The 21,875-nt window shown below is 48.0% G+C and overlaps 88 non-coding genes across 88 annotated transcripts; 54 read left to right on the forward strand and 34 right to left on the reverse strand.

The window, feature by feature from the left end:
• The first annotated feature begins 23 nt into the window (after positions 1-23).
• Positions 24-96, forward strand: Trnam-cau (transfer RNA methionine (anticodon CAU)). Its single transcript has one exon. It is a non-coding gene; the product is annotated as a tRNA-Met (tRNA).
• Positions 97-160: 64 nt separating this feature from the next.
• Trnav-cac (transfer RNA valine (anticodon CAC)) lies at positions 161-233 on the reverse strand. The gene has a single exon. It is a non-coding gene; the product is annotated as a tRNA-Val (tRNA).
• Positions 234-603: 370 nt separating this feature from the next.
• Positions 604-676, forward strand: Trnam-cau (transfer RNA methionine (anticodon CAU)). Its single transcript has one exon. It is a non-coding gene; the product is annotated as a tRNA-Met (tRNA).
• Positions 677-740: 64 nt separating this feature from the next.
• Positions 741-813, reverse strand: Trnav-cac (transfer RNA valine (anticodon CAC)). Its single transcript has one exon. It is a non-coding gene; the product is annotated as a tRNA-Val (tRNA).
• Positions 814-904: 91 nt separating this feature from the next.
• Trnav-aac (transfer RNA valine (anticodon AAC)) lies at positions 905-977 on the forward strand. Its single transcript has one exon. It is a non-coding gene; the product is annotated as a tRNA-Val (tRNA).
• Positions 978-1,220: 243 nt separating this feature from the next.
• On the forward strand, positions 1,221-1,293 carry Trnam-cau (transfer RNA methionine (anticodon CAU)). The gene has a single exon. It is a non-coding gene; the product is annotated as a tRNA-Met (tRNA).
• Positions 1,294-1,357: 64 nt separating this feature from the next.
• Positions 1,358-1,430, reverse strand: Trnav-cac (transfer RNA valine (anticodon CAC)). The gene has a single exon. It is a non-coding gene; the product is annotated as a tRNA-Val (tRNA).
• Positions 1,431-1,800: 370 nt separating this feature from the next.
• Positions 1,801-1,873, forward strand: Trnam-cau (transfer RNA methionine (anticodon CAU)). The gene has a single exon. It is a non-coding gene; the product is annotated as a tRNA-Met (tRNA).
• A 64-nt stretch (positions 1,874-1,937) lies between these two features.
• On the reverse strand, positions 1,938-2,010 carry Trnav-cac (transfer RNA valine (anticodon CAC)). Its single transcript has one exon. It is a non-coding gene; the product is annotated as a tRNA-Val (tRNA).
• A 91-nt stretch (positions 2,011-2,101) lies between these two features.
• On the forward strand, positions 2,102-2,174 carry Trnav-aac (transfer RNA valine (anticodon AAC)). The gene has a single exon. It is a non-coding gene; the product is annotated as a tRNA-Val (tRNA).
• Positions 2,175-2,417: 243 nt separating this feature from the next.
• Trnam-cau (transfer RNA methionine (anticodon CAU)) lies at positions 2,418-2,490 on the forward strand. Its single transcript has one exon. It is a non-coding gene; the product is annotated as a tRNA-Met (tRNA).
• A 64-nt stretch (positions 2,491-2,554) lies between these two features.
• Positions 2,555-2,627, reverse strand: Trnav-cac (transfer RNA valine (anticodon CAC)). Its single transcript has one exon. It is a non-coding gene; the product is annotated as a tRNA-Val (tRNA).
• Positions 2,628-2,718: 91 nt separating this feature from the next.
• On the forward strand, positions 2,719-2,791 carry Trnav-aac (transfer RNA valine (anticodon AAC)). The gene has a single exon. It is a non-coding gene; the product is annotated as a tRNA-Val (tRNA).
• A 243-nt stretch (positions 2,792-3,034) lies between these two features.
• On the forward strand, positions 3,035-3,107 carry Trnam-cau (transfer RNA methionine (anticodon CAU)). The gene has a single exon. It is a non-coding gene; the product is annotated as a tRNA-Met (tRNA).
• Positions 3,108-3,171: 64 nt separating this feature from the next.
• On the reverse strand, positions 3,172-3,244 carry Trnav-cac (transfer RNA valine (anticodon CAC)). The gene has a single exon. It is a non-coding gene; the product is annotated as a tRNA-Val (tRNA).
• A 370-nt stretch (positions 3,245-3,614) lies between these two features.
• On the forward strand, positions 3,615-3,687 carry Trnam-cau (transfer RNA methionine (anticodon CAU)). Its single transcript has one exon. It is a non-coding gene; the product is annotated as a tRNA-Met (tRNA).
• Positions 3,688-3,751: 64 nt separating this feature from the next.
• On the reverse strand, positions 3,752-3,824 carry Trnav-cac (transfer RNA valine (anticodon CAC)). The gene has a single exon. It is a non-coding gene; the product is annotated as a tRNA-Val (tRNA).
• A 370-nt stretch (positions 3,825-4,194) lies between these two features.
• Trnam-cau (transfer RNA methionine (anticodon CAU)) lies at positions 4,195-4,267 on the forward strand. The gene has a single exon. It is a non-coding gene; the product is annotated as a tRNA-Met (tRNA).
• Positions 4,268-4,331: 64 nt separating this feature from the next.
• On the reverse strand, positions 4,332-4,404 carry Trnav-cac (transfer RNA valine (anticodon CAC)). Its single transcript has one exon. It is a non-coding gene; the product is annotated as a tRNA-Val (tRNA).
• Positions 4,405-4,494: 90 nt separating this feature from the next.
• Positions 4,495-4,567, forward strand: Trnav-aac (transfer RNA valine (anticodon AAC)). Its single transcript has one exon. It is a non-coding gene; the product is annotated as a tRNA-Val (tRNA).
• Positions 4,568-4,810: 243 nt separating this feature from the next.
• Trnam-cau (transfer RNA methionine (anticodon CAU)) lies at positions 4,811-4,883 on the forward strand. Its single transcript has one exon. It is a non-coding gene; the product is annotated as a tRNA-Met (tRNA).
• A 64-nt stretch (positions 4,884-4,947) lies between these two features.
• On the reverse strand, positions 4,948-5,020 carry Trnav-cac (transfer RNA valine (anticodon CAC)). Its single transcript has one exon. It is a non-coding gene; the product is annotated as a tRNA-Val (tRNA).
• An 88-nt stretch (positions 5,021-5,108) lies between these two features.
• On the forward strand, positions 5,109-5,181 carry Trnav-aac (transfer RNA valine (anticodon AAC)). The gene has a single exon. It is a non-coding gene; the product is annotated as a tRNA-Val (tRNA).
• A 243-nt stretch (positions 5,182-5,424) lies between these two features.
• Trnam-cau (transfer RNA methionine (anticodon CAU)) lies at positions 5,425-5,497 on the forward strand. Its single transcript has one exon. It is a non-coding gene; the product is annotated as a tRNA-Met (tRNA).
• A 64-nt stretch (positions 5,498-5,561) lies between these two features.
• On the reverse strand, positions 5,562-5,634 carry Trnav-cac (transfer RNA valine (anticodon CAC)). Its single transcript has one exon. It is a non-coding gene; the product is annotated as a tRNA-Val (tRNA).
• Positions 5,635-5,725: 91 nt separating this feature from the next.
• On the forward strand, positions 5,726-5,798 carry Trnav-aac (transfer RNA valine (anticodon AAC)). The gene has a single exon. It is a non-coding gene; the product is annotated as a tRNA-Val (tRNA).
• A 243-nt stretch (positions 5,799-6,041) lies between these two features.
• Trnam-cau (transfer RNA methionine (anticodon CAU)) lies at positions 6,042-6,114 on the forward strand. Its single transcript has one exon. It is a non-coding gene; the product is annotated as a tRNA-Met (tRNA).
• Positions 6,115-6,178: 64 nt separating this feature from the next.
• Trnav-cac (transfer RNA valine (anticodon CAC)) lies at positions 6,179-6,251 on the reverse strand. The gene has a single exon. It is a non-coding gene; the product is annotated as a tRNA-Val (tRNA).
• An 88-nt stretch (positions 6,252-6,339) lies between these two features.
• On the forward strand, positions 6,340-6,412 carry Trnav-aac (transfer RNA valine (anticodon AAC)). The gene has a single exon. It is a non-coding gene; the product is annotated as a tRNA-Val (tRNA).
• Positions 6,413-6,655: 243 nt separating this feature from the next.
• Trnam-cau (transfer RNA methionine (anticodon CAU)) lies at positions 6,656-6,728 on the forward strand. Its single transcript has one exon. It is a non-coding gene; the product is annotated as a tRNA-Met (tRNA).
• A 64-nt stretch (positions 6,729-6,792) lies between these two features.
• Positions 6,793-6,865, reverse strand: Trnav-cac (transfer RNA valine (anticodon CAC)). The gene has a single exon. It is a non-coding gene; the product is annotated as a tRNA-Val (tRNA).
• Positions 6,866-7,372: 507 nt separating this feature from the next.
• Positions 7,373-7,445, reverse strand: Trnav-cac (transfer RNA valine (anticodon CAC)). Its single transcript has one exon. It is a non-coding gene; the product is annotated as a tRNA-Val (tRNA).
• Positions 7,446-7,536: 91 nt separating this feature from the next.
• Positions 7,537-7,609, forward strand: Trnav-aac (transfer RNA valine (anticodon AAC)). The gene has a single exon. It is a non-coding gene; the product is annotated as a tRNA-Val (tRNA).
• A 243-nt stretch (positions 7,610-7,852) lies between these two features.
• Positions 7,853-7,925, forward strand: Trnam-cau (transfer RNA methionine (anticodon CAU)). Its single transcript has one exon. It is a non-coding gene; the product is annotated as a tRNA-Met (tRNA).
• Positions 7,926-7,989: 64 nt separating this feature from the next.
• On the reverse strand, positions 7,990-8,062 carry Trnav-cac (transfer RNA valine (anticodon CAC)). The gene has a single exon. It is a non-coding gene; the product is annotated as a tRNA-Val (tRNA).
• A 91-nt stretch (positions 8,063-8,153) lies between these two features.
• Trnav-aac (transfer RNA valine (anticodon AAC)) lies at positions 8,154-8,226 on the forward strand. The gene has a single exon. It is a non-coding gene; the product is annotated as a tRNA-Val (tRNA).
• Positions 8,227-8,469: 243 nt separating this feature from the next.
• Trnam-cau (transfer RNA methionine (anticodon CAU)) lies at positions 8,470-8,542 on the forward strand. Its single transcript has one exon. It is a non-coding gene; the product is annotated as a tRNA-Met (tRNA).
• A 64-nt stretch (positions 8,543-8,606) lies between these two features.
• Positions 8,607-8,679, reverse strand: Trnav-cac (transfer RNA valine (anticodon CAC)). The gene has a single exon. It is a non-coding gene; the product is annotated as a tRNA-Val (tRNA).
• Positions 8,680-9,049: 370 nt separating this feature from the next.
• On the forward strand, positions 9,050-9,122 carry Trnam-cau (transfer RNA methionine (anticodon CAU)). Its single transcript has one exon. It is a non-coding gene; the product is annotated as a tRNA-Met (tRNA).
• Positions 9,123-9,186: 64 nt separating this feature from the next.
• Trnav-cac (transfer RNA valine (anticodon CAC)) lies at positions 9,187-9,259 on the reverse strand. The gene has a single exon. It is a non-coding gene; the product is annotated as a tRNA-Val (tRNA).
• A 91-nt stretch (positions 9,260-9,350) lies between these two features.
• On the forward strand, positions 9,351-9,423 carry Trnav-aac (transfer RNA valine (anticodon AAC)). Its single transcript has one exon. It is a non-coding gene; the product is annotated as a tRNA-Val (tRNA).
• Positions 9,424-9,666: 243 nt separating this feature from the next.
• On the forward strand, positions 9,667-9,739 carry Trnam-cau (transfer RNA methionine (anticodon CAU)). Its single transcript has one exon. It is a non-coding gene; the product is annotated as a tRNA-Met (tRNA).
• A 64-nt stretch (positions 9,740-9,803) lies between these two features.
• Positions 9,804-9,876, reverse strand: Trnav-cac (transfer RNA valine (anticodon CAC)). Its single transcript has one exon. It is a non-coding gene; the product is annotated as a tRNA-Val (tRNA).
• A 370-nt stretch (positions 9,877-10,246) lies between these two features.
• On the forward strand, positions 10,247-10,319 carry Trnam-cau (transfer RNA methionine (anticodon CAU)). The gene has a single exon. It is a non-coding gene; the product is annotated as a tRNA-Met (tRNA).
• Positions 10,320-10,383: 64 nt separating this feature from the next.
• Trnav-cac (transfer RNA valine (anticodon CAC)) lies at positions 10,384-10,456 on the reverse strand. The gene has a single exon. It is a non-coding gene; the product is annotated as a tRNA-Val (tRNA).
• Positions 10,457-10,963: 507 nt separating this feature from the next.
• Positions 10,964-11,036, reverse strand: Trnav-cac (transfer RNA valine (anticodon CAC)). The gene has a single exon. It is a non-coding gene; the product is annotated as a tRNA-Val (tRNA).
• Positions 11,037-11,127: 91 nt separating this feature from the next.
• On the forward strand, positions 11,128-11,200 carry Trnav-aac (transfer RNA valine (anticodon AAC)). Its single transcript has one exon. It is a non-coding gene; the product is annotated as a tRNA-Val (tRNA).
• Positions 11,201-11,443: 243 nt separating this feature from the next.
• On the forward strand, positions 11,444-11,516 carry Trnam-cau (transfer RNA methionine (anticodon CAU)). The gene has a single exon. It is a non-coding gene; the product is annotated as a tRNA-Met (tRNA).
• A 64-nt stretch (positions 11,517-11,580) lies between these two features.
• Positions 11,581-11,653, reverse strand: Trnav-cac (transfer RNA valine (anticodon CAC)). Its single transcript has one exon. It is a non-coding gene; the product is annotated as a tRNA-Val (tRNA).
• A 370-nt stretch (positions 11,654-12,023) lies between these two features.
• On the forward strand, positions 12,024-12,096 carry Trnam-cau (transfer RNA methionine (anticodon CAU)). The gene has a single exon. It is a non-coding gene; the product is annotated as a tRNA-Met (tRNA).
• Positions 12,097-12,324: 228 nt separating this feature from the next.
• Positions 12,325-12,397, forward strand: Trnav-aac (transfer RNA valine (anticodon AAC)). The gene has a single exon. It is a non-coding gene; the product is annotated as a tRNA-Val (tRNA).
• Positions 12,398-12,640: 243 nt separating this feature from the next.
• On the forward strand, positions 12,641-12,713 carry Trnam-cau (transfer RNA methionine (anticodon CAU)). The gene has a single exon. It is a non-coding gene; the product is annotated as a tRNA-Met (tRNA).
• Positions 12,714-12,777: 64 nt separating this feature from the next.
• On the reverse strand, positions 12,778-12,850 carry Trnav-cac (transfer RNA valine (anticodon CAC)). The gene has a single exon. It is a non-coding gene; the product is annotated as a tRNA-Val (tRNA).
• A 370-nt stretch (positions 12,851-13,220) lies between these two features.
• On the forward strand, positions 13,221-13,293 carry Trnam-cau (transfer RNA methionine (anticodon CAU)). Its single transcript has one exon. It is a non-coding gene; the product is annotated as a tRNA-Met (tRNA).
• Positions 13,294-13,357: 64 nt separating this feature from the next.
• On the reverse strand, positions 13,358-13,430 carry Trnav-cac (transfer RNA valine (anticodon CAC)). The gene has a single exon. It is a non-coding gene; the product is annotated as a tRNA-Val (tRNA).
• A 507-nt stretch (positions 13,431-13,937) lies between these two features.
• Trnav-cac (transfer RNA valine (anticodon CAC)) lies at positions 13,938-14,010 on the reverse strand. Its single transcript has one exon. It is a non-coding gene; the product is annotated as a tRNA-Val (tRNA).
• Positions 14,011-14,101: 91 nt separating this feature from the next.
• Positions 14,102-14,174, forward strand: Trnav-aac (transfer RNA valine (anticodon AAC)). The gene has a single exon. It is a non-coding gene; the product is annotated as a tRNA-Val (tRNA).
• A 243-nt stretch (positions 14,175-14,417) lies between these two features.
• Positions 14,418-14,490, forward strand: Trnam-cau (transfer RNA methionine (anticodon CAU)). The gene has a single exon. It is a non-coding gene; the product is annotated as a tRNA-Met (tRNA).
• Positions 14,491-14,554: 64 nt separating this feature from the next.
• Positions 14,555-14,627, reverse strand: Trnav-cac (transfer RNA valine (anticodon CAC)). Its single transcript has one exon. It is a non-coding gene; the product is annotated as a tRNA-Val (tRNA).
• Positions 14,628-14,997: 370 nt separating this feature from the next.
• Positions 14,998-15,070, forward strand: Trnam-cau (transfer RNA methionine (anticodon CAU)). The gene has a single exon. It is a non-coding gene; the product is annotated as a tRNA-Met (tRNA).
• A 64-nt stretch (positions 15,071-15,134) lies between these two features.
• Trnav-cac (transfer RNA valine (anticodon CAC)) lies at positions 15,135-15,207 on the reverse strand. Its single transcript has one exon. It is a non-coding gene; the product is annotated as a tRNA-Val (tRNA).
• A 91-nt stretch (positions 15,208-15,298) lies between these two features.
• On the forward strand, positions 15,299-15,371 carry Trnav-aac (transfer RNA valine (anticodon AAC)). The gene has a single exon. It is a non-coding gene; the product is annotated as a tRNA-Val (tRNA).
• A 243-nt stretch (positions 15,372-15,614) lies between these two features.
• On the forward strand, positions 15,615-15,687 carry Trnam-cau (transfer RNA methionine (anticodon CAU)). The gene has a single exon. It is a non-coding gene; the product is annotated as a tRNA-Met (tRNA).
• A 64-nt stretch (positions 15,688-15,751) lies between these two features.
• Trnav-cac (transfer RNA valine (anticodon CAC)) lies at positions 15,752-15,824 on the reverse strand. Its single transcript has one exon. It is a non-coding gene; the product is annotated as a tRNA-Val (tRNA).
• Positions 15,825-16,194: 370 nt separating this feature from the next.
• Positions 16,195-16,267, forward strand: Trnam-cau (transfer RNA methionine (anticodon CAU)). Its single transcript has one exon. It is a non-coding gene; the product is annotated as a tRNA-Met (tRNA).
• A 64-nt stretch (positions 16,268-16,331) lies between these two features.
• On the reverse strand, positions 16,332-16,404 carry Trnav-cac (transfer RNA valine (anticodon CAC)). The gene has a single exon. It is a non-coding gene; the product is annotated as a tRNA-Val (tRNA).
• Positions 16,405-16,774: 370 nt separating this feature from the next.
• On the forward strand, positions 16,775-16,847 carry Trnam-cau (transfer RNA methionine (anticodon CAU)). The gene has a single exon. It is a non-coding gene; the product is annotated as a tRNA-Met (tRNA).
• A 64-nt stretch (positions 16,848-16,911) lies between these two features.
• On the reverse strand, positions 16,912-16,984 carry Trnav-cac (transfer RNA valine (anticodon CAC)). Its single transcript has one exon. It is a non-coding gene; the product is annotated as a tRNA-Val (tRNA).
• Positions 16,985-17,075: 91 nt separating this feature from the next.
• Trnav-aac (transfer RNA valine (anticodon AAC)) lies at positions 17,076-17,148 on the forward strand. The gene has a single exon. It is a non-coding gene; the product is annotated as a tRNA-Val (tRNA).
• Positions 17,149-17,391: 243 nt separating this feature from the next.
• Positions 17,392-17,464, forward strand: Trnam-cau (transfer RNA methionine (anticodon CAU)). Its single transcript has one exon. It is a non-coding gene; the product is annotated as a tRNA-Met (tRNA).
• A 228-nt stretch (positions 17,465-17,692) lies between these two features.
• Trnav-aac (transfer RNA valine (anticodon AAC)) lies at positions 17,693-17,765 on the forward strand. Its single transcript has one exon. It is a non-coding gene; the product is annotated as a tRNA-Val (tRNA).
• A 243-nt stretch (positions 17,766-18,008) lies between these two features.
• On the forward strand, positions 18,009-18,081 carry Trnam-cau (transfer RNA methionine (anticodon CAU)). The gene has a single exon. It is a non-coding gene; the product is annotated as a tRNA-Met (tRNA).
• A 64-nt stretch (positions 18,082-18,145) lies between these two features.
• Trnav-cac (transfer RNA valine (anticodon CAC)) lies at positions 18,146-18,218 on the reverse strand. The gene has a single exon. It is a non-coding gene; the product is annotated as a tRNA-Val (tRNA).
• Positions 18,219-18,309: 91 nt separating this feature from the next.
• On the forward strand, positions 18,310-18,382 carry Trnav-aac (transfer RNA valine (anticodon AAC)). Its single transcript has one exon. It is a non-coding gene; the product is annotated as a tRNA-Val (tRNA).
• A 243-nt stretch (positions 18,383-18,625) lies between these two features.
• Trnam-cau (transfer RNA methionine (anticodon CAU)) lies at positions 18,626-18,698 on the forward strand. The gene has a single exon. It is a non-coding gene; the product is annotated as a tRNA-Met (tRNA).
• Positions 18,699-18,762: 64 nt separating this feature from the next.
• On the reverse strand, positions 18,763-18,835 carry Trnav-cac (transfer RNA valine (anticodon CAC)). Its single transcript has one exon. It is a non-coding gene; the product is annotated as a tRNA-Val (tRNA).
• A 370-nt stretch (positions 18,836-19,205) lies between these two features.
• Trnam-cau (transfer RNA methionine (anticodon CAU)) lies at positions 19,206-19,278 on the forward strand. The gene has a single exon. It is a non-coding gene; the product is annotated as a tRNA-Met (tRNA).
• Positions 19,279-19,506: 228 nt separating this feature from the next.
• Trnav-aac (transfer RNA valine (anticodon AAC)) lies at positions 19,507-19,579 on the forward strand. Its single transcript has one exon. It is a non-coding gene; the product is annotated as a tRNA-Val (tRNA).
• A 243-nt stretch (positions 19,580-19,822) lies between these two features.
• Positions 19,823-19,895, forward strand: Trnam-cau (transfer RNA methionine (anticodon CAU)). Its single transcript has one exon. It is a non-coding gene; the product is annotated as a tRNA-Met (tRNA).
• A 64-nt stretch (positions 19,896-19,959) lies between these two features.
• Positions 19,960-20,032, reverse strand: Trnaa-cgc (transfer RNA alanine (anticodon CGC)). Its single transcript has one exon. It is a non-coding gene; the product is annotated as a tRNA-Ala (tRNA).
• A 370-nt stretch (positions 20,033-20,402) lies between these two features.
• Positions 20,403-20,475, forward strand: Trnam-cau (transfer RNA methionine (anticodon CAU)). The gene has a single exon. It is a non-coding gene; the product is annotated as a tRNA-Met (tRNA).
• Positions 20,476-20,539: 64 nt separating this feature from the next.
• Trnav-cac (transfer RNA valine (anticodon CAC)) lies at positions 20,540-20,612 on the reverse strand. Its single transcript has one exon. It is a non-coding gene; the product is annotated as a tRNA-Val (tRNA).
• A 91-nt stretch (positions 20,613-20,703) lies between these two features.
• Trnav-aac (transfer RNA valine (anticodon AAC)) lies at positions 20,704-20,776 on the forward strand. The gene has a single exon. It is a non-coding gene; the product is annotated as a tRNA-Val (tRNA).
• Positions 20,777-21,019: 243 nt separating this feature from the next.
• Trnam-cau (transfer RNA methionine (anticodon CAU)) lies at positions 21,020-21,092 on the forward strand. The gene has a single exon. It is a non-coding gene; the product is annotated as a tRNA-Met (tRNA).
• Positions 21,093-21,156: 64 nt separating this feature from the next.
• On the reverse strand, positions 21,157-21,229 carry Trnav-cac (transfer RNA valine (anticodon CAC)). Its single transcript has one exon. It is a non-coding gene; the product is annotated as a tRNA-Val (tRNA).
• Positions 21,230-21,320: 91 nt separating this feature from the next.
• Trnav-aac (transfer RNA valine (anticodon AAC)) lies at positions 21,321-21,393 on the forward strand. The gene has a single exon. It is a non-coding gene; the product is annotated as a tRNA-Val (tRNA).
• Positions 21,394-21,636: 243 nt separating this feature from the next.
• Trnam-cau (transfer RNA methionine (anticodon CAU)) lies at positions 21,637-21,709 on the forward strand. The gene has a single exon. It is a non-coding gene; the product is annotated as a tRNA-Met (tRNA).
• Positions 21,710-21,773: 64 nt separating this feature from the next.
• Trnav-cac (transfer RNA valine (anticodon CAC)) lies at positions 21,774-21,846 on the reverse strand. Its single transcript has one exon. It is a non-coding gene; the product is annotated as a tRNA-Val (tRNA).
• Positions 21,847-21,875: the final 29 nt, after the last annotated feature.

A 21,875-nucleotide genomic window follows, 5' to 3' on the forward strand; every position in this document is an offset into this window, starting at 1 on the left:
AATGCATCGGATTAGGGCACAGTGCCTTGTTAGCGCAGTAGGCAGCGCGTCAGTCTCATAATCTGAAGGTCGTGAGTTCGATCCTCACACAGGGCAAGGCTATTAAAAGCCGCAGTGAATCAAATGTTTGACGCCTATTACAAAACTAGCAACTCAACAATGATTCCGCCCGGGCTCGAACCGGGGACCTTGCGCGTGTGAAGCGCACGTGATAACCGCTACACTACGGAATCCAATGAATTTTGGAACCTATGACGAAGGAAAGCATTACAAGGCTAAAATAGCTAGAGAAAAAAGCAGAAACATGTCGCTTGTTAGTTGCCAGATTCCGTAGTGTAGTGGTTATCACGTGCGCTAAACACGATGTTTCCACGAAGCAAACCTCGGAAGAGCCTCTGTAGGTTCCATGGTGTTATGGTTAGCACTCAGGACTCTGAATCCTGCGATCCGAGTTCAAGTCTTGGTGGAACCTGTGCCGTTAATTGTGCCTCGGAAGCACCTATTGGGCGTTTGGAAGCAACGGCACTTGAAATATTTTAGTCATTTGCAAGAAGACATTGTAATAACAACGTTCTTCTGAAATGCATCGGATTAGGGCGCAGTGCCTTGTTAGCGCAGTAGGCAGCGCGTCAGTCTCATAATCTGAAGGTCGTGAGTTCGATCCTCACACAGGGCAAGGCTTTTAAAAGCCGCAGTGAATCAAATGTTTGACGCCTATTACAAAACTAGCAACTCAACAATGATTCCGCCCGGGCTCGAACCGGGGACCTTGCGCGTGTGAGGCGCACGTGATAACCGCTACACTACGGAATCCAATGACTATTGGAACCTATGACGAAGGAAAGCAATACAAGGCTAAAATAGCTAGAGAAAAAAGCAAAAACATGTCGCTTGTTAGTTGCCAGATTCCGTAGTGTAGTGGTTATCACGTGCGCTTAACACGCGCAAGGTCCCCGGTTCGAGCCCGGGCGGAATCATTGATGTTTCCGCGAAGCGAACCTCGGAAAAGCCTCTGTAGGTTCCATGGTGTTATGGTTAGCACTCAGGACTCTGAATCCTGCGATCCGAGTTCAAGTCTCGGTGGAGCTTGTGCCGTTAGTTGTGCCTCGGAAGCACCTATTGGGCGTTTGGAAGCAACGGCACTTCAAATATTTTAGTCATTTGCAAGAAGACATTGTAATAACAACGTTCTTCTGAAATGCATCGGATTAGGGCACAGTGCCTTGTTAGCGCAGTAGGCAGCGCGTCAGTCTCATAATCTGAAGGTCGTGAGTTCGATCCTCACACAGGGCAAGGCTATTAAAAGCCGCAGTGAATCAAATGTTTGACGCCTATTACAAAACTAGCAACTCAACAATGATTCCGCCCGGGCTCGAACCGGGAACCTTGCGCGTGTGAAGCGCACGTGATAACCGCTACACTACGGAATCCAATGAATTTTGGAACCTATGACGAAGGAAAGCATTACAAGGCTAAAATAGCTAGAGAAAAAAGCAGAAACATGTCGCTTGTTAGTTGCCAGATTCCGTAGTGTAGTGGTTATCACGTGCGCTTAACACGATGTTTCCGCGAAGCAAACCTCGGAAGAGCCTCTGTAGGTTCCATGGTGTTATGGTTAGCACTCAGGACTCTGAATCCTGCGATCCGAGTTCAAGTCTTGGTGGAACCTGTGCCGTTAATTGTGCCTCGGAAGCACCTATTGGGCGTTTGGAAGCAACGGCACTTGAAATATTTTAGTCATTTGCAAGAAGACATTGTAATAACAACGTTCTTCTGAAATGCATCGGATTAGGGCGCAGTGCCTTGTTAGCGCAGTAGGCAGCGCGTCAGTCTCATAATCTGAAGGTCGTGAGTTCGATCCTCACACAGGGCAAGGCTTTTAAAAGCCGCAGTGAATCAAATGTTTGACGCCTATTACAAAACTAGCAACTCAACAATGATTCCGCCCGGGCTCGAACCGGGGACCTTGCGCGTGTGAAGCGCACGTGATAACCGCTACACTACGGAATCCAATGACTATTGGAACCTATGACGAAGGAAAGCAATACAAGGCTAAAATAGCTAGAGAAAAAAGCAAAAACATGTCGCTTGTTAGTTGCCAGATTCCGTAGTGTAGTGGTTATCACGTGCGCTTAACACGCGCAAGGTCCCCGGTTCGAGCCCGGGCGGAATCATTGATGTTTCCGCGAAGCGAACCTCGGAAGAGCCTCTGTAGGTTCCATGGTGTTATGGTTAGCACTCAGGACTCTGAATCCTGCGATCCGAGTTCAAGTCTCGGTGGAAGCTGTGCCGTTAGTTGTGCCTCGGAAGCACCTATTGGGCGTTTGGAAGCAACGGCACTTCAAATATTTTAGTCATTTGCAAGAAGACATTGTAATAACAACGTTCTTCTGAAATGCATCGGATTAGGGCACAGTGCCTTGTTAGCGCAGTAGGCAGCGCGTCAGTCTCATAATCTGAAGGTCGTGAGTTCGATCCTCACACAGGGCAAGGCTATTAAAAGCCGCAGTGAATCAAATGTTTGACGCCTATTACAAAACTAGCAACTCAACAATGATTCCGCCCGGGCTCGAACCGGGGACCTTGCGCGTGTGAAGCGCGCGTGATAACCGCTACACTACGGAATCCAATGACTATTGGAACCTATGACGAAGGAAAGCAATACAAGGCTAAAATAGCTAGAGAAAAAAGCAAAAACATGTCGCTTGTTAGTTGCCAGATTCCGTAGTGTAGTGGTTATCACGTGCGCTTAACACGCGCAAGGTCCCCGGTTCGAGCCCGGGCGGAATCATTGATGTTTCCGCGAAGCGAACCTCGGAAGAGCCTCTGTAGGTTCCATGGTGTTATGGTTAGCACTCAGGACTCTGAATCCTGCGATCCGAGTTCAAGTCTCGGTGGAACCTGTGCCGTTAGTTGTGCCTCGGAAGCACCTATTGGGCGTTTGGAAGCAACGGCACTTCAAATATTTTAGTCATTTGCAAGAAGACATTGTAATAACAACGTTCTTCTGAAATGCATCGGATTAGGGCACAGTGCCTTGTTAGCGCAGTAGGCAGCGCGTCAGTCTCATAATCTGAAGGTCGTGAGTTCGATCCTCACACAGGGCAAGGCTATTAAAAGCCGCAGTGAATCAAATGTTTGACGCCTATTACAAAACTAGCAACTCAACAATGATTCCGCCCGGGCTCGAACCGGGGACCTTGCGCGTGTGAAGCGCACGTGATAACCGCTACACTACGGAATCCAATGAATTTTGGAACCTATGACGAAGGAAAGCATTACAAGGCTAAAATAGCTAGAGAAAAAAGCAGAAACATGTCGCTTGTTAGTTGCCAGATTCCGTAGTGTAGTGGTTATCACGTGCGCTTAACACGATGTTTCCGCGAAGCAAACCTCGGAAGAGCCTCTGTAGGTTCCATGGTGTTATGGTTAGCACTCAGGACTCTGAATCCTGCGATCCGAGTTCAAGTCTTGGTGGAACCTGTGCCGTTAGTTGTGCCTCGGAAGCACCTATTGGGCGTTTGGAAGCAACGGCACTTGAAATATTTTAGTCATTTGAGGGAAGACATTGTAATAACAACGTTCTTCTGAAATGCATCGGATTAGGGCGCAGTGCCTTGTTAGCGCAGTAGGCAGCGCGTCAGTCTCATAATCTGAAGGTCGTGAGTTCGATCCTCACACAGGGCAAGGCTTTTAAAAGCCGCAGTGAATCAAATGTTTGACGCCTATTACAAAACTAGCAACTCAACAATGATTCCGCCCGGGCTCGAACCGGGGACCTTGCGCGTGTGAAGCGCACGTGATAACCGCTACACTACGGAATCCAATGAATTTTGGAACCTATGACGAAGGAAAGCATTACAAGGCTAAAATAGCTAGAGAAAAAAGCAGAAACATGTCGCTTGTTAGTTGCCAGATTCCGTAGTGTAGTGGTTATCACGTGCGCTTAACACGATGTTTCCGCGAAGCAAACCTCGGAAGAGCCTCTGTAGGTTCCATGGTGTTATGGTTAGCACTCAGGACTCTGAATCCTGCGATCCGAGTTCAAGTCTTGGTGGAACCTGTGCCGTTAGTTGTGCCTCGGAAGCACCTATTGGGCGTTTGGAAGCAACGGCACTTGAAATATTTTAGTCATTTGAGGGAAGACATTGTAATAACAACGTTCTTCTGAAATGCATCGGATTAGGGCGCAGTGCCTTGTTAGCGCAGTAGGCAGCGCGTCAGTCTCATAATCTGAAGGTCGTGAGTTCGATCCTCACACAGGGCAAGGCTTTTAAAAGCCGCAGTGAATCAAATGTTTGACGCCTATTACAAAACTAGCAACTCAACAATGATTCCGCCCGGGCTCGAACCGGGGACCTTGCGCGTGTGAAGCGCACGTGATAACCGCTACACTACGGAATCCAATGACTATTGGAACCTATGACGAAGGAAAGCAATACAAGGCTAAAATAGCTAGAGAAAAAAGCAAAACATGTCGCTTGTTAGTTGCCAGATTCCGTAGTGTAGTGGTTATCACGTGCGCTTAACACGCGCAAGGTCCCCGGTTCGAGCCCGGGCGGAATCATTGATGTTTCCGCGAAGCGAACCTCGGAAGAGCCTCTGTAGGTTCCATGGTGTTATGGTTAGCACTCAGGACTCTGAATCCTGCGATCCGAGTTCAAGTCTTGGTGGAACCTGTGCCGTTAGTTGTGCCTCGGAAGCACCTATTGGGCGTTTGGAAGCAACGGAACTTCAAATATTTTAGTCATTTGCAAGAAGACATTGTAATAACAACGTTCTTCTGAAATGCATCGGATTAGGGCGCAGTGCCTTGTTAGCGCAGTAGGCAGCGCGTCAGTCTCATAATCTGAAGGTCGTGAGTTCGATCCTCACACAGGGCAAGGCTTTTAAAAGCCGCAGTGAATCAAATGTTTGACGCCTATTACAAAACTAGCAACTCAACAATGATTCCGCCCGGGCTCGAACCGGGGACCTTGCGCGTGTGAAGCGCACGTGATAACCGCTACACTACGGAATCCAATGAATTTTGGAACCTATGACGAAGGAAAGCATTACAAGCCTAAAATAGCTAGAGAAAAAAGCAAAAACATGCTTGTTAGTTGCCAGATTCCGTAGTGTAGTGGTTATCACGTGCGCTTAACACGCGCAAGGTCCCCGGTTCGAGCCCGGGCGGAATCATTGATGTTTCCGCGAAGCGAACCTCGGAAGAGCCTCTGTAGGTTCCATGGTGTTATGGTTAGCACTCAGGACTCTGAATCCTGCGATCCGAGTTCAAGTCTCGGTGGAACCTGTGCCGTTAGTTGTGCCTCGGAAGCACCTATTGGGCGTTTGGAAGCAACGGCACTTCAAATATTTTAGTCATTTGCAAGAAGACATTGTAATAACAACGTTCTTCTGAAATGCATCGGATTAGGGCACAGTGCCTTGTTAGCGCAGTAGGCAGCGCGTCAGTCTCATAATCTGAAGGTCGTGAGTTCGATCCTCACACAGGGCAAGGCTATTAAAAGCCGCAGTGAATCAAATGTTTGACGCCTATTACAAAACTAGCAACTCAACAATGATTCCGCCCGGGCTCGAACCGGGGACCTTGCGCGTGTGAAGCGCACGTGATAACCGCTACACTACGGAATCAAATGAATTTTGGAACCTATGACGAAGGAAAGCATTACAAGGCTAAAATAGCTAGAGAAAAAAGCAGAAACATGTCGCTTGTTAGTTGCCAGATTCCGTAGTGTAGTGGTTATCACGTGCGCTTAACACGCGCAAGGTCCCCGGTTCGAGCCCGGGCGGAATCATTGATGTTTCCGCGAAGCGAACCTCGGAAGAGCCTCTGTAGGTTCCATGGTGTTATGGTTAGCACTCAGGACTCTGAATCCTGCGATCCGAGTTCAAGTCTTGGTGGAACCTGTGCCGTTAGTTGTGCCTCGGAAGCACCTATTGGGCGTTTGGAAGCAACGGAACTTCAAATATTTTAGTCATTTGCAAGAAGACATTGTAATAACAACGTTCTTCTGAAATGCATCGGATTAGGGCGCAGTGCCTTGTTAGCGCAGTAGGCAGCGCGTCAGTCTCATAATCTGAAGGTCGTGAGTTCGATCCTCACACAGGGCAAGGCTTTTAAAAGCCGCAGTGAATCAAATGTTTGACGCCTATTACAAAACTAGCAACTCAACAATGATTCCGCCCGGGCTCGAACCGGGGACCTTGCGCGTGTGAAGCGCACGTGATAACCGCTACACTACGGAATCCAATGAATTTTGGAACCTATGACGAAGGAAAGCATTACAAGGCTAAAATAGCTAGAGAAAAAAGCAAAAACATGCTTGTTAGTTGCCAGATTCCGTAGTGTAGTGGTTATCACGTGCGCTTAACACGCGCAAGGTCCCCGGTTCGAGCCCGGGCGGAATCATTGATGTTTCCGCGAAGCGAACCTCGGAAGAGCCTCTGTAGGTTCCATGGTGTTATGGTTAGCACTCAGGACTCTGAATCCTGCGATCCGAGTTTAAGTCTCGGTGGAACCTGTGCCGTTATTTGTGCCTCGGAAGCACCTATTGGGCGTTTGGAAGCAACGGCACTTCAAATATTTTAGTCATTTGCAAGAAGACATTGTAATAACAACGTTCTTCTGAAATGCATCGGATTAGGGCACAGTGCCTTGTTAGCGCAGTAGGCAGCGCGTCAGTCTCATAATCTGAAGGTCGTGAGTTCGATCCTCACACAGGGCAAGGCTATTAAAAGCCGCAGTGAATCAAATGTTTGACGCCTATTACAAAACTAGCAACTCAACAATGATTCCGCCCGGGCTCGAACCGGGGACCTTGCGCGTGTGAAGCGCACGTGATAACCGCTACACTACGGAATCCAATGAATTTTGGAACCTATGACGAAGGAAAGCATTACAAGGCTAAAATAGCTAGAGAAAAAAGCAGAAACATGTCGCTTGTTAGTTGCCAGATTCCGTAGTGTAGTGGTTATCACGTGCGCTTAACACGATGTTTCCGCGAAGCAAACCTCGGAAGAGCCTCTGTAGGTTCCATGGTGTTATGGTTAGCACTCAGGACTCTGAATCCTGCGATCCGAGTTCAAGTCTTGGTGGAACCTGTGCCGTTAATTGTGCCTCGGAAGCACCTATTGGGCGTTTGGAAGCAACGGCACTTGAAATATTTTAGTCATTTGCAAGAAGACATTGTAATAACAACGTTCTTCTGAAATGCATCGGATTAGGGCGCAGTGCCTTGTTAGCGCAGTAGGCAGCGCCTCAGTCTCATAATCTGAAGGTCGTGAGTTCGATCCTTACACAGGGCAAGGCTTTTAAAACCCGCAGTGAATCAAATGTTTGACGCCTATTACAAAACTAGCAACTCAACAATGATTCCGCCCGGGCTCGAACCGGGGACCTTGCGCGTGTGAAGCGCACGTGATAACCGCTACACTACGGAATCCAATGACTATTGGAACCTATGACGAAGGAAAGCAATACAAGGCTAAAATAGCTAGAGAAAAAAGCAAAAACATGTCGCTTGTTAGTTGCCAGATTCCGTAGTGTAGTGGTTATCACGTGCGCTTAACACGCGCAAGGTCCCCGGTTCGAGCCCGGGCGGAATCATTGATGTTTCCGCGAAGCGAACCTCGGAAGAGCCTCTGTAGGTTCCATGGTGTTACGGTTAGCACTCAGGACTCTGAATCCTGCGATCCGAGTTCAAGTCTCGGTGGAACCTGTGCCGTTAGTTGTGCCTCGGAAGCACCTATTGGGCGTTTGGAAGCAACGGCACTTCAAATATTTTAGTCATTTGCAAGAAGACATTGTAATAACAACGTTCTTCTGAAATGCATTGGATTAGGGCGCAGTGCCTTGTTAGCGCAGTAGGCAGCGCGTCAGTCTCATAATCTGAAGGTCGTGAGTTCGATCCTCACACAGGGCAAGGCTTTTAAAAGCCGCAGTGAATCAAATGTTTGACGCCTATTACAAAACTAGCAACTCAACAATGATTCCGCCCGGGCTCGAACCGGGGACCTTGCGCGTGTGAAGCGCACGTGATAACCGCTACACTACGGAATCCAATGACTATTGGAACCTATGACGAAGGAAAGCAATACAAGGCTAAAATAGCTAGAGAAAAAAGCAAAAACATGTCGCTTGTTAGTTGCCAGATTCCGTAGTGTAGTGGTTATCACGTGCGCTTAACACGCGCAAGGTCCCCGGTTCGAGCCCGGGCGGAATCATTGATGTTTCCGCGAAGCGAACCTCGGAAGAGCCTCTGTAGGTTCCATGGTGTTATGGTTAGCACTCAAGACTCTGAATCCTGCGATCCGAGTTCAAGTCTCGGTGGAACCTGTGCCGTTAGTTGTGCCTCGGAAGCACCTATTGGGCGTTTGGAAGCAACGGCACTTCAAATATTTTAGTCATTTGCAAGAAAACATTGTAATAACAACGTTCTTCTGAAATGCATCGGATTAGGGCACAGTGCCTTGTTAGCGCAGTAGGCAGCGCGTCAGTCTCATAATCTGAAGGTCGTGAGTTCGATCCTCACACAGGGCAAGGCTATTAAAAGCCGCAGTGAATCAAATGTTTGACGCCTATTACAAAACTAGCAACTCAACAATGATTCCGCCCGGGCTCGAACCGGGGACCTTGCGCGTGTGAAGCGCACGTGATAACCGCTACACTACGGAATCCAATGAATTTTGGAACCTATGACGAAGGAAAGCAATACAAGGCTAAAATAGCTAGAGAAAAAAGCAGAAACATGTCGCTTGTTAGTTGCCAGATTCCGTAGTGTAGTGGTTATCACGTGCGCTTAACACGATGTTTCCACGAAGCAAACCTCGGAAGAGCCTCTGTAGGTTCCATGGTGTTATGGTTAGCACTCAGGACTCTGAATCCTGCGATCCGAGTTCAAGTCTTGGTGGAACCTGTGCCGTTAATTGTGCCTCGGAAGCACCTATTGGGCGTTTGGAAGCAACGGCACTTGAAATATTTTAGTCATTTGCAAGAAGACATTGTAATAACAACGTTCTTCTGAAATGCATCGGATTAGGGCGCAGTGCCTTGTTAGCGCAGTAGGCAGCGCGTCAGTCTCATAATCTGAAGGTCGTGAGTTCGATCCTCACACAGGGCAAGGCTTTTAAAAGCCGCAGTGAATCAAATGTTTGACGCCTATTACAAAACTAGCAACTCAACAATGATTCCGCCCGGGCTCGAACCGGGGACCTTGCGCGTGTGAAGCGCACGTGATAACCGCTACACTACGGAATCCAATGACTATTGGAACCTATGACGAAGGAAAGCAATACAAGGCTAAAATAGCTAGAGAAAAAAGCAAAAACATGTCGCTTGTTAGTTGCCAGATTCCGTAGTGTAGTGGTTATCACGTGCGCTTAACACGCGCAAGGTCCCCGGTTTGAGCCCGGGCGGAATCATTGATGTTTCCGCGAAGCGAACCTCGGAAGAGCCTCTGTAGGTTCCATGGTGTTATGGTTAGCACTCAGGACTCTGAATCCTGCGATCCGAGTTCAAGTCTCGGTGGAACCTGTGCCGTTAGTTGTGCCTCGGAAGCACCTATTGGGCGTTTGGAAGCAACGGCACTTCAAATATTTTAGTCATTTGCAAGAAGACATTGTAATAACAACGTTCTTCTGAAATGCATCGGATTAGGGCACAGTGCCTTGTTAGCGCAGTAGGCAGCGCGTCAGTCTCATAATCTGAAGGTCGTGAGTTCGATCCTCACACAGGGCAAGGCTATTAAAAGCCGCAGTGAATCAAATGTTTGACGCCTATTACAAAACTAGCAACTCAACAATGATTCCGCCCGGGCTCGAACCGGGGACCTTGCGCGTGTGAAGCGCACGTGATAACCGCTACACTACGGAATCCAATGAATTTTGGAACCTATGACGAAGGAAAGCATTACAAGGCTAAAATAGCTAGAGAAAAAAGCAGAAACATGTCGCTTGTTAGTTGCCAGATTCCGTAGTGTAGTGGTTATCACGTGCGCTTAACACGATGTTTCCGCGAAGCAAACCTCGGAAGAGCCTCTGTAGGTTCCATGGTGTTATGGTTAGCACTCAGGACTCTGAATCCTGCAATCCGAGTTCAAGTCTTGGTGGAACCTGTGCCGTTAGCTGTGCCTCGGAAGCACCTATTGGGCGTTTGGAAGCAACGGCACTTGAAATATTTTAGTCATTTGCAAGAAGACATTGTAATAACAACGTTCTTCTGAAATGCATCGGATTAGGGCGCAGTGCCTTGTTAGCGCAGTAGGCAGCGCGTCAGTCTCATAATCTGAAGGTCGTGAGTTCGATCCTCACACAGGGCAAGGCTTTTAAAAGCCGCAGTGAATCAAATGTTTGACGCCTATTACAAAACTAGCAACTCAACAATGATTCCGCCCGGGCTCGAACCGGGGACCTTGCGCGTGTGAAGCGCACGTGATAACCGCTACACTACGGAATCCAATGAATTTTGGAACCTATGACGAAGGAAAGCATTACAAGGCTAAAATAGCTAGAGAAAAAAGCAGAAACATGTCGCTTGTTAGTTGCCAGATTCCGTAGTGTAGTGGTTATCACGTGCGCTTAACACGATGTTTCCGCGAAGCAAACCTCGGAAGAGCCTCTGTAGGTTCCATGGTGTTATGGTTAGCACTCAGGACTCTGAATCCTGCGATCCGAGTTCAAGTCTTGGTGGAACCTGTGCCGTTAGTTGTGCTTTGGAAGCACCTATTGGGCGTTTGGAAGCAACGGCACTTCAAATATTTTAGTCATTTGCAAGAAGACATTGTAATAACAACGTTCTTCTGAAATGCATCGGATTAGGGCGCCGTGCCTTGATAGCGCAGTAGGCAGCGCGTCAGTCTCATAATCTGAAGGTCGTGAGTTCGATCCTCACACAGGGCAAGGCTTTTAAAAGCCGCAGTGAATCAAATGTTTGACGCCTATTACAAAACTAGCAACTCAACAATGATTCCGCCCGGGCTCGAACCGGGGACCTTGCGCGTGTGAAGCGCACGTGATAACCGCTACACTACGGAATCCAATGAGTATTGGAACCTATGACGAAGGAAAGCAATACAAGGCTAAAATAGCTAGAGAAAAAAGCAAAAACATGTCGCTTGTTAGTTGCCAGATTCCGTAGTGTAGTGGTTATCACGTGCGCTTAACACGCGCAAGGTCCCCGGTTCGAGCCCGGGCGGAATCATTGATGTTTCCGCGAAGCAAACCTCGGAAGAGCCTCTGTAGGTTCCATGGTGTTATGGTTAGCACTCAGGACTCTGAATCCTGCGATCCGAGTTCCAGTCTTGGTGGAACCTGTGCCGTTAATTGTGCCTCGGAAGCACCTATTGGGCGTTTGGAAGCAACGGCACTTCAAATATTTTAGTCATTTGCAAGAAGACATTGTAATAACAACGTTCTTCTGAAATGCATCGGATTAGGGCGCAGTGCCTTGTTAGCGCAGTAGGCAGCGCGTCAGTCTCATAATCTGAAGGTCGTGAGTTCGATCCTCACACAGGGCAAGGCTTTTAAAAGCCGCAGTGAATCAAATGTTTGACGCCTATTACAAAACTAGCAACTCAACAATGATTCCGCCCGGGCTCGAACCGGGGACCTTGCGCGTGTGAAGCGCACGTGATAACCGCTACACTACGGAATCCAATGAATTTTGGAACCTATGACGAAGGAAAGCAATACAAGGCTAAAATAGCTAGAGAAAAAAGCAGAAACATGTCGCTTGTTAGTTGCCAGATTCCGTAGTGTAGTGGTTATCACGTGCGCTTAACACGATGTTTCCACGAAGCAAACCTCGGAAGAGCCTCTGTAGGTTCCATGGTGTTATGGTTAGCACTCAGGACTCTGAATCCTGCGATCCGAGTTCAAGTCTTGGTGGAACCTGTGCCGTTAATTGTGCCTCGGAAGCACCTATTGGGCGTTTGGAAGCAACGGCACTTGAAATATTTTAGTCCATTGCAAGAAGACATTGTAATAACAACGTTCTTCTGAAATGCATCGGATTAGGGCGCAGTGCCTTGTTAGCGCAGTAGGCAGCGCGTCAGTCTCATAATCTGAAGGTCGTGAGTTCGATCCTCACACAGGGCAAGGCTTTTAAAAGCCGCAGTGAATCAAATGTTTGACGCCTATTACAAAACTAGCAACTCAACAATGATTCCGCCCGGGCTCGAACCGGGGACCTTGCGCGTGTGAAGGGCACGTGATAACCGCTACACTACGGAATCCAATGACTATTGGAACCTATGACGAAGGAAAGCAATACAAGGCTAAAATAGCTAGAGAAAAAAGCAAAAACATGTCGCTTGTTAGTTGCCAGATTCCGTAGTGTAGTGGTTATCACGTGCGCTTAACACGCGCAAGGTCCCCGGTTTGAGCCCGGGCGGAATCATTGATGTTTCCGCGAAGCGAACCTCGGAAGAGCCTCTGTAGGTTCCATGGTGTTATGGTTAGCACTCAGGACTCTGAATCCTGCGATCCGAGTTCAAGTCTCGGTGGAACCTGTGCCGTTAGTTGTGCCTCGGAAGCACCTATTGGGCGTTTGGAAGCAACGGCACTTCAAATATTTTAGTCATTTGCAAGAAGACATTGTAATAACAACGTTCTTCTGAAATGCATCGGATTAGGGCACAGTGCCTTGTTAGCGCAGTAGGCAGCGCGTCAGTCTCATAATCTGAAGGTCGTGAGTTCGATCCTCACACAGGGCAAGGCTATTAAAAGCCGCAGTGAATCAAATGTTTGACGCCTATTACAAAACTAGCAACTCAACAATGATTCCGCCCGGGCTCGAACCGGGGACCTTGCGCGTGTGAAGCGCACGTGATAACCGCTACACTACGGAATCCAATGAATTTTGGAACCTATGACGAAGGAAAGCATTACAAGGCTAAAATAGCTAGAGAAAAAAGCAGAAACATGTCGCTTGTTAGTTGCCAGATTCCGTAGTGTAGTGGTTATCACGTGCGCTTAACACGATGTTTCCGCGAAGCAAACCTCGGAAGAGCCTCTGTAGGTTCCATGGTGTTATGGTTAGCACTCAGGACTCTGAATCCTGCAATCCGAGTTCAAGTCTTGGTGGAACCTGTGCCGTTAGCTGTGCCTCGGAAGCACCTATTGGGCGTTTGGAAGCAACGGCATTTGAAATATTTTAGTCATTTGCAAGAAGACATTGTAATAACAACGTTCTTCTGAAATGCATCGGATTAGGGCGCAGTGCCTTGTTAGCGCAGTAGGCAGCGCGTCAGTCTCATAATCTGAAGGTCGTGAGTTCGATCCTCACACAGGGCAAGGCTTTTAAAAGCCGCAGTGAATCAAATGTTTGACGCCTATTACAAAACTAGCAACTCAACAATGATTCCGCCCGGGCTCGAACCGGGGACCTTGCGCGTGTGAAGCGCACGTGATAACCGCTACACTACGGAATCCAATGAATTTTGGAACCTATGACGAAGGAAAGCATTACAAGGCTAAAATAGCTAGAGAAAAAAGCAGAAACATGTCGCTTGTTAGTTGCCAGATTCCGTAGTGTAGTGGTTATCACGTGCGCTTAACACGATGTTTCCGCGAAGCAAACCTCGGAAGAGCCTCTGTAGGTTCCATGGTGTTATGGTTAGCACTCAGGACTCTGAATCCTGCGATCCGAGTTCAAGTCTTGGTGGAACCTGTGCCGTTAGTTGTGCTTTGGAAGCACCTATTGGGCGTTTGGAAGCAACGGCACTTCAAATATTTTAGTCATTTGCAAGAAGACATTGTAATAACAACGTTCTTCTGAAATGCATCGGATTAGGGCGCCGTGCCTTGATAGCGCAGTAGGCAGCGCGTCAGTCTCATAATCTGAAGGTCGTGAGTTCGATCCTCACACAGGGCAAGGCTTTTAAAAGCCGCAGTGAATCAAATGTTTGACGCCTATTACAAAACTAGCAACTCAACAATGATTCCGCCCGGGCTCGAACCGGGGACCTTGCGCGTGTGAAGCGCACGTGATAACCGCTACACTACGGAATCCAATGACTATTGGAACCTATGACGAAGGAAAGCAATACAAGGCTAAAATAGCTAGAGAAAAAAGCAAAAACATGTCGCTTGTTAGTTGCCAGATTCCGTAGTGTAGTGGTTATCACGTGCGCTTAACACGCGCAAGGTCCCCGGTTCGAGCCCGGGCGGAATCATTGATGTTTCCGCGAAGTAAACCTCGGAAGAGCCTCTGTAGGTTCCATGGTGTTATGGTTAGCACTCAGGACTCTGAATCCTGCGATCCGAGTTCAAGTCTTGGTGGAACCTGTGCCGTTAATTGTGCCTCGGAAGCACCTATTGGGCGTTTGGAAGCAACGGCACTTCAAATATTTTAGTCATTTGCAAGAAGACATTGTAATAACAACGTTCTTCTGAAATGCATCGGATTAGGGCGCAGTGCCTTGTTAGCGCAGTAGGCAGCGCGTCAGTCTCATAATCTGAAGGTCGTGAGTTCGATCCTCACACAGGGCAAGGCTTTTAAAAGCCGCAGTGAATCAAATGTTTGACGCCTATTACAAAACTAGCAACTCAACAATGATTCCGCCCGGGCTCGAACCGGGGACCTTGCGCGTGTGAAGCGCACGTGATAACCGCTACACTACGGAATCCAATGAATTTTGGAACCTATGACGAAGGAAAGCAATACAAGGCTAAAATAGCTAGAGAAAAAAGCAGAAACATGTCGCTTGTTAGTTGCCAGATTCCGTAGTGTAGTGGTTATCACGTGCGCTTAACACGATGTTTCCACGAAGCAAATCTCGGAAGAGCCTCTGTAGGTTCCATGGTGTTATGGTTAGCACTCAGGACTCTGAATCCTGCGATCCGAGTTCAAGTCTTGGTGGAACCTGTGCCCTTAATTGTGCCTCGGAAGCACCTATTGGGCGTTTGGAAGCAACGGCACTTGAAATATTTTAGTCCATTGCAAGAAGACATTGTAATAACAACGTTCTTCTGAAATGCATCGGATTAGGGCGCAGTGCCTTGTTAGCGCAGTAGGCAGCGCGTCAGTCTCATAATCTGAAGGGCGTGAGTTCGATCCTCACACAGGGCAAGGCTTTTAAAAGCCGCAGTGAATCAAATGTTTGACGCCTATTACAAAACTAGCAACTCAACAATGATTCCGCCCGGGCTCGAACCGGGGACCTTGCGCGTGTGAAGCGCACGTGATAACCGCTACACTACGGAATCCAATGACTATTGGAACCTATGACGAAGGAAAGCAATACAAGGCTAAAATAGCTAGAGAAAAAAGCAAAAACATGTCGCTTGTTAGTTGCCAGATTCCGTAGTGTAGTGGTTATCACGTGCGCTTAACACGCGCAAGGTCCCCGGTTTGAGCCCGGGCGGAATCATTGATGTTTCCGCGAAGCGAACCTCGGAAGAGCCTCTGTAGGTTCCATGGTGTTATGGTTAGCACTCAGGACTCTGAATCCTGCGATCCGAGTTCAAGTCTCGGTGGAACCTGTGCCGTTAGTTGTGCCTCGGAAGCACCTATTGGGCGTTTGGAAGCAACGGCACTTCAAATATTTTAGTCATTTGCAAGAAGACATTGTAATAACAACGTTCTTATGAAATGCATCGGATTAGGGCACAGTGCCTTGTTAGCGCAGTAGGCAGCGCGTCAGTCTCATAATCTGAAGGTCGTGAGTTCGATCCTCACACAGGGCAAGGCTATTAAAAGCCGCAGTGAATCAAATGTTTGACGCCTATTACAAAACTAGCAACTCAACAATGATTCCGCCCGGGCTCGAACCGGGGACCTTGCGCGTGTGAAGCGCACGTGATAACCGCTACACTACGGAATCCAATGAATTTTGGAACCTATGACGAAGGAAAGCATTACAAGGCTAAAATAGCTAGAGAAAAAAGCAGAAACATGTCGCTTGTTAGTTGCCAGATTCCGTAGTGTAGTGGTTATCACGTGCGCTTAACACGATGTTTCCGCGAAGCAAACCTCGGAAGAGCCTCTGTAGGTTCCATGGTGTTATGGTTAGCACTCAGGACTCTGAATCCTGCAATCCGAGTTCAAGTCTTGGTGGAACCTGTGCCGTTAGCTGTGCCTCGGAAGCACCTATTGGGCGTTTGGAAGCAACGGCATTTGAAATATTTTAGTCATTTGCAAGAAGACATTGTAATAACAACGTTCTTCTGAAATGCATCGGATTAGGGCGCAGTGCCTTGTTAGCGCAGTAGGCAGCGCGTCAGTCTCATAATCTGAAGGACGTGAGTTCGATCCTCACACAGGGCAAGGCTTTTAAAAGCCGCAGTGAATCAAATGTTTGACGCCTATTACAAAACTAGCAACTCAACAATGATTCCGCCCGGGCTCGAACCGGGGACCTTGCGCGTGTGAAGCGCACGTGATAACCGCTACACTACGGAATCCAATGAATTTTGGAACCTATGACGAAGGAAAGCATTACAAGGCTAAAATAGCTAGAGAAAAAAGCAGAAACATGTCGCTTGTTAGTTGCCAGATTCCGTAGTGTAGTGGTTATCACGTGCGCTTAACACGATGTTTCCGCGAAGCAAACCTCGGAAGAGCCTCTGTAGGTTCCATGGTGTTATGGTTAGCACTCAGGACTCTGAATCCTGCGATCCGAGTTCAAGTCTTGGTGGAACCTGTGCCGTTAGTTGTGCTTTGGAAGCACCTATTGGGCGTTTGGAAGCAACGGCACTTGAAATATTTTAGTCATTTGCAAGAAGACATTGTAATAACAACGTTCTTCTGAAATGCATCGGATTAGGGCGCCGTGCCTTGTTAGCGCAGTAGGCAGCGCGTCAGTCTCATAATCTGAAGGTCGTGAGTTCGATCCTCACACAGGGCAAGGCTTTTAAAAGCCGCAGTGAATCAAATGTTTGACGCCTATTACAAAACTAGCAACTCAACAATGATTCCGCCCGGGCTCGAACCGGGGACCTTGCGCGTGTGAAGCGCACGTGATAACCGCTACACTACGGAATCCAATGACTATTGGAACCTATGACGAAGGAAAGCAATACAAGGCTAAAATAGCTAGAGAAAAAAGCAAAAACATGTCGCTTGTTATTTGCCAGATTCCGTAGTGTAGTGGTTATCACGTGCGCTTAACACGCGCAAGGTCCCCGGTTCGAGCCCGGGCGGAATCATTGATGTTTCCGCGAAGCAAACCTCGGAAGAGCCTCTGTAGGTTCCATGGTGTTATGGTTAGCACTCAGGACTCTGAATCCTGCGATCCGAGTTCAAGTCTTGGTGGAACCTGTGCCGTTAATTGTGCCTCGGAAGCACCTATTGGGCGTTTGGAAGCAACGGCACTTGAAATATTTTAGTCATTTGCAAGAAGACATTGTAATAACAACGTTCTTCTGAAATGCATCGGATTAGGGCGCAGTGCCTTGTTAGCGCAGTAGGCAGCGCGTCAGTCTCATAATCTGAAGGTCGTGAGTTCGATCCTCACACAGGGCAAGGCTTTTAATAGCCGCAGTGAATCAAATGTTTGACGCCTATTACAAAACTAGCAACTCAACAATTATTCCGCCCGGGCTCGAACCGGGGACCTTGCGCGTGTGAAGCGCACGTGATAACCGCTACACTACGGAATCCAATGACTATTGGAACCTATGACGAAGGAAAGCAATACAAGGCTAAAATAGCTAGAGAAAAAAGCAAAAACATGTCGCTTGTTAGTTGCCAGATTCCGTAGTGTAGTGGTTATCACGTGCGCTTAACACGCGCAAGGTCCCCGGTTCGAGCCCGGGCGGAATCATTGATGTTTCCGCGAAGCAAACCTCGGAAGAGCCTCTGTAGGTTCCATGGTGTTATGGTTAGCACTCAGGACTCTGAATCCTGCGATCCGAGTTCAAGTCTTGGTGGAACCTGTGCCGTTAATTGTGCCTCGGAAGCACCTATTGGGCGTTTGGAAGCAACGGCACTTGAAATATTTTAGTCATTTGCAAGAAGACATTGTAATAACAACGTTCTTCTGAAATGCATCGGATTAGGGCGCAGTGCCTTGTTAGCGCAGTAGGCAGCGCGTCAGTCTCATAATCTGAAGGTCGTGAGTTCGATCCTCACACAGGGCAAGGCTTTTAAAAGCCGCAGTGAATCAAATGTTTGACGCCTATTACAAAACTAGCAACTCAACAATGATTCCGCCCGGGCTCGAACCGGGGACCTTGCGCGTGTGAAGCGCACGTGATAACCGCTACACTACGGAATCCAATGACTATTGGAACCTATGACGAAGGAAAGCAATACAAGGCTAAAATAGCTAGAGAAAAAAGCAAAAACATGTCGCTTGTTAGTTGCCAGATTCCGTAGTGTAGTGGTTATCACGTGCGCTTAACACGCGCAAGGTCCCTGGTTCGAGCCCGGGCGGAATCATTGATGTTTCCGCGAAGCGAACCTCGGAAGAGCCTCTGTAGGTTCCATGGTGTTATGGTTAGCACTCAGGACTCTGAATCCTGCGATCCGAGTTCAAGTCTCGGTGGAACCTGTGCCGTTAGTTGTGCCTCGGAAGCACCTATTGGGCGTTTGGAAGCAACGGCACTTCAAATATTTTAGTCATTTGCAAGAAGACATTGTAATAACAACGTTCTTCTGAAATGCATCGGATTAGGGCACAGTGCCTTGTTAGCGCAGTAGGCAGCGCGTCAGTCTCATAATCTGAAGGTCGTGAGTTCGATCCTCACACAGGGCAAGGCTATTAAAAGCCGCAGTGAATCAAATGTTTGACGCCTATTACAAAACTAGCAACTCAACAATGATTCCGCCCGGGCTCGAACCGGGGACCTTGCGCGTGTGAAGCGCACGTGATAACCGCTTCACTACGGAATCCAATGAATTTTGGAACCTATGACGAAGGAAAGCATTACAAGGCTAAAATAGCTAGAGAAAAAAGCAGAAACATGTCGCTTGTTAGTTGCCAGATTCCGTAGTGTAGTGGTTATCACGTGCGCTTAACACGATGTTTCCGCGAAGCAAACCTCGGAAGAGCCTCTGTAGGTTCCATGGTGTTATGGTTAGCACTCAGGACTCTGAATCCTGCGATCCGAGTTCAAGTCTTGGTGGAACCTGTGCCGTTAATTGTGCCTCGGAAGCACCTATTGGGCGTTTGGAAGCAACGGCACTTGAAATATTTTAGTCATTTGCAAGAAGACATTGTAATAACAACGTTCTTCTGAAATGCATCGGATTAGGGCGCAGTGCCTTGTTAGCGCAGTAGGCAGCGCGTCAGTCTCATAATCTGAAGGTCGTGAGTTCGATCCTCACACAGGGCAAGGCTTTTAAAAGCCGCAGTGAATCAAATGTTTGACGCCTATTACAAAACTAGCAACTCAACAATGATTCTGCCCGGGCTCGAACCGGGGACCTTGCGCGTGTGAAGCGCACGTGATAACCGCTACACTACGGAATCCAATGACTTTTGGAACCTATGACGAAGGAAAGCAATACAAGGCTAAAATAGCTAGAGAAAAAAGCAAAAACATGTCGCTTGTTAGTTGCCAGATTCCGTAGTGTAGTGGTTATCACGTGCGCTTAACACGCGCAAGGTCCTCGGTTCGAGCCCGGGCGGAATCATTGATGTTTCCGCGAAGCGAACCTCGGAAGAGCCTCTGTAGGTTCCATGGTGTTATGGTTAGCACTCAGGACTCTGAATCCTGCGATCCGAGTTCAAGTCTCGGTGGAACCTGTGCCGTTAGTTGTGCCTCGGAAGCACCTATTGGGCGTTTGGAAGCAACGGCACTTCAAATATTTTAGTCATTTGCAAGAAGACATTGTAATAACAACGTTCTTCTGAAATGCATCGGATTAGGGCACAGTGCCTTGTTAGCGCAGTAGGCAGCGCGTCAGTCTCATAATCTGAAGGTCGTGAGTTCGATCCTCACACAGGGCAAGGCTATTAAAAGCCGCAGTGAATCAAATGTTTGACGCCTATTACAAAACTAGCAACTCAACAATGATTCCGCCCGGGCTCGAACCGGGGACCTTGCGCGTGCGAAGCGCACGTGATAACCGCTACACTACGGAATCCAATGAATTTTGGAACCTATGACGAAGGAAAGCATTACAAGGCTAAAATAGCTAGAGAAAAAAGCAGAAACATGTCGCTTGTTAGTTGCCAGATTCCGTAGTGCAGTGGTTATCACGTGCGCTTAACACGATGTTTCCGCGAAGCAAACCTCGGAAGAGCCTCTGTAGGTTCCATGGTGTTATGGTTAGCACTCAGGACTCTGAATCCTGCGATCCGAGTTCAAGTCTTGGTGGAACCTGTGCCGTTAATTGTGCCTCGGAAGCACCTATTGGGCGTTTGGAAGCAACGGCACTTGAAATATTTTAGTCATTTGCAAGAAGACATTGTAATAACAACGTTCTTCTGAAATGCATCGGATTAGGGCGCAGTGCCTTGTTAGCGCAGTAGGCAGCGCGTCAGTCTCATAATCTGAAGGTCGTGAGTTCGATCCTCACACAGGGCAAGGCTTTTAAAAGCCGCAGTGAATCAAATGTTTGACGCCTATTACAAAACTAGCAACTCAACAATGATTCCGCCCGGGCTCGAACCGGGGACCTTGCGCGTGTGAAGCGCACGTGATAACCGCTACACTACGGAATCCAATGACTATTGGAACCTATGACGAAGGAAAGCAATACAAGGCTAAAATAGCTAGAGAAAAAAGCAAAAACATGTCGCTTGTTAGTTGCCAGATTCCGTAGTGTAGTGGTTATCACGTGCGCTTAACACGCGCAAGGTCCCCGGTTCGAGCCCGGGCGGAATCATTGATGTTTCCGCGAAGCGAACCTCGGAAGAGCCTCTGTAGGTTCCATGGTGTTATGGTTAGCACTCAGGACTCTGAATCCTGCGATCCGAGTTCAAGTCTCGGTGGAACCTGTGCCGTTAGTTGTGCCTCGGAAGCACCTATTGGGCGTTTGGAAGCAACGGCACTTTAAATATTTTAGTCATTTGCAAGAAGACATTGTAATAACAACGTTCTTCTGAAATGCATCGGATTAGGGCGCAGTGCCTTGTTAGCGCAGTAGGCAGCGCGTCAGTCTCATAATCTGAAGGTCGTGAGTTCGATCCTCACACAGGGCAAGGCTTTTAAAAGCCGCAGTGAATCAAATGTTTGACGCCTATTACAAAACTAGCAACTCAACAATGATTCCGCCCGGGCTCGAACCGGGGACCTTGCGCGTGTGAAGCGCACGTGATAACCGCTACACTACGGAATCCAATGACTATTGGAACCTATGACGAAGGAAAGCAATACAAGGCTAAAATAGCTAGAGAAAAAAGCAAAAACATGTCGCTTGTTAGTTGCCAGATTCCGTAGTGTAGTGGTTATCACGTGCACTTAACACGTGCAAGGTCCCCGGTTCGAGCCCGGGCGGAATCATTGATGTTTCCGCGAAGCGAACCTCGGAAGAGCCTCTGTAGGTTCCATGGTGTTATGGTTAGCACTCAGGACTCTGAATCCTGCGATCCGAGTTCAAGTCTCGGTGGAACCTGTGCCGTTAGTTGTGCCTCGGAAGCACCTATTGGGCGTTTGGAAGCAACGGCACTTCAAATATTTTAGTCATTTGCAAGAAGACATTGTAATAACAACGTTCTTCTGAAATGCATCGGATTAGGGCACAGTGCCTTGTTAGCGCAGTAGGCAGCGCGTCAGTCTCATAATCTGAAGGTCGTGAGTTCGATCCTCACACAGGGCAAGGCTATTAAAAGCCGCAGTGAATCAAATGTTTGACGCCTATTACAAAACTAGCAACTCAACAATGATTCCGCCCGGGCTCGAACCGGGGACCTTGCGCGTGTGAAGCGCACGTGATAACCGCTACACTACGGAATCCAATGAATTTTGGAACCTATGACGAAGGA

This window comes from Hydractinia symbiolongicarpus, chromosome 7 (assembly GCF_029227915.1).
Source record: "Hydractinia symbiolongicarpus strain clone_291-10 chromosome 7, HSymV2.1, whole genome shotgun sequence".
In the NCBI taxonomy this organism is placed as follows: domain Eukaryota; kingdom Metazoa; phylum Cnidaria; class Hydrozoa; order Anthoathecata; family Hydractiniidae; genus Hydractinia; species Hydractinia symbiolongicarpus.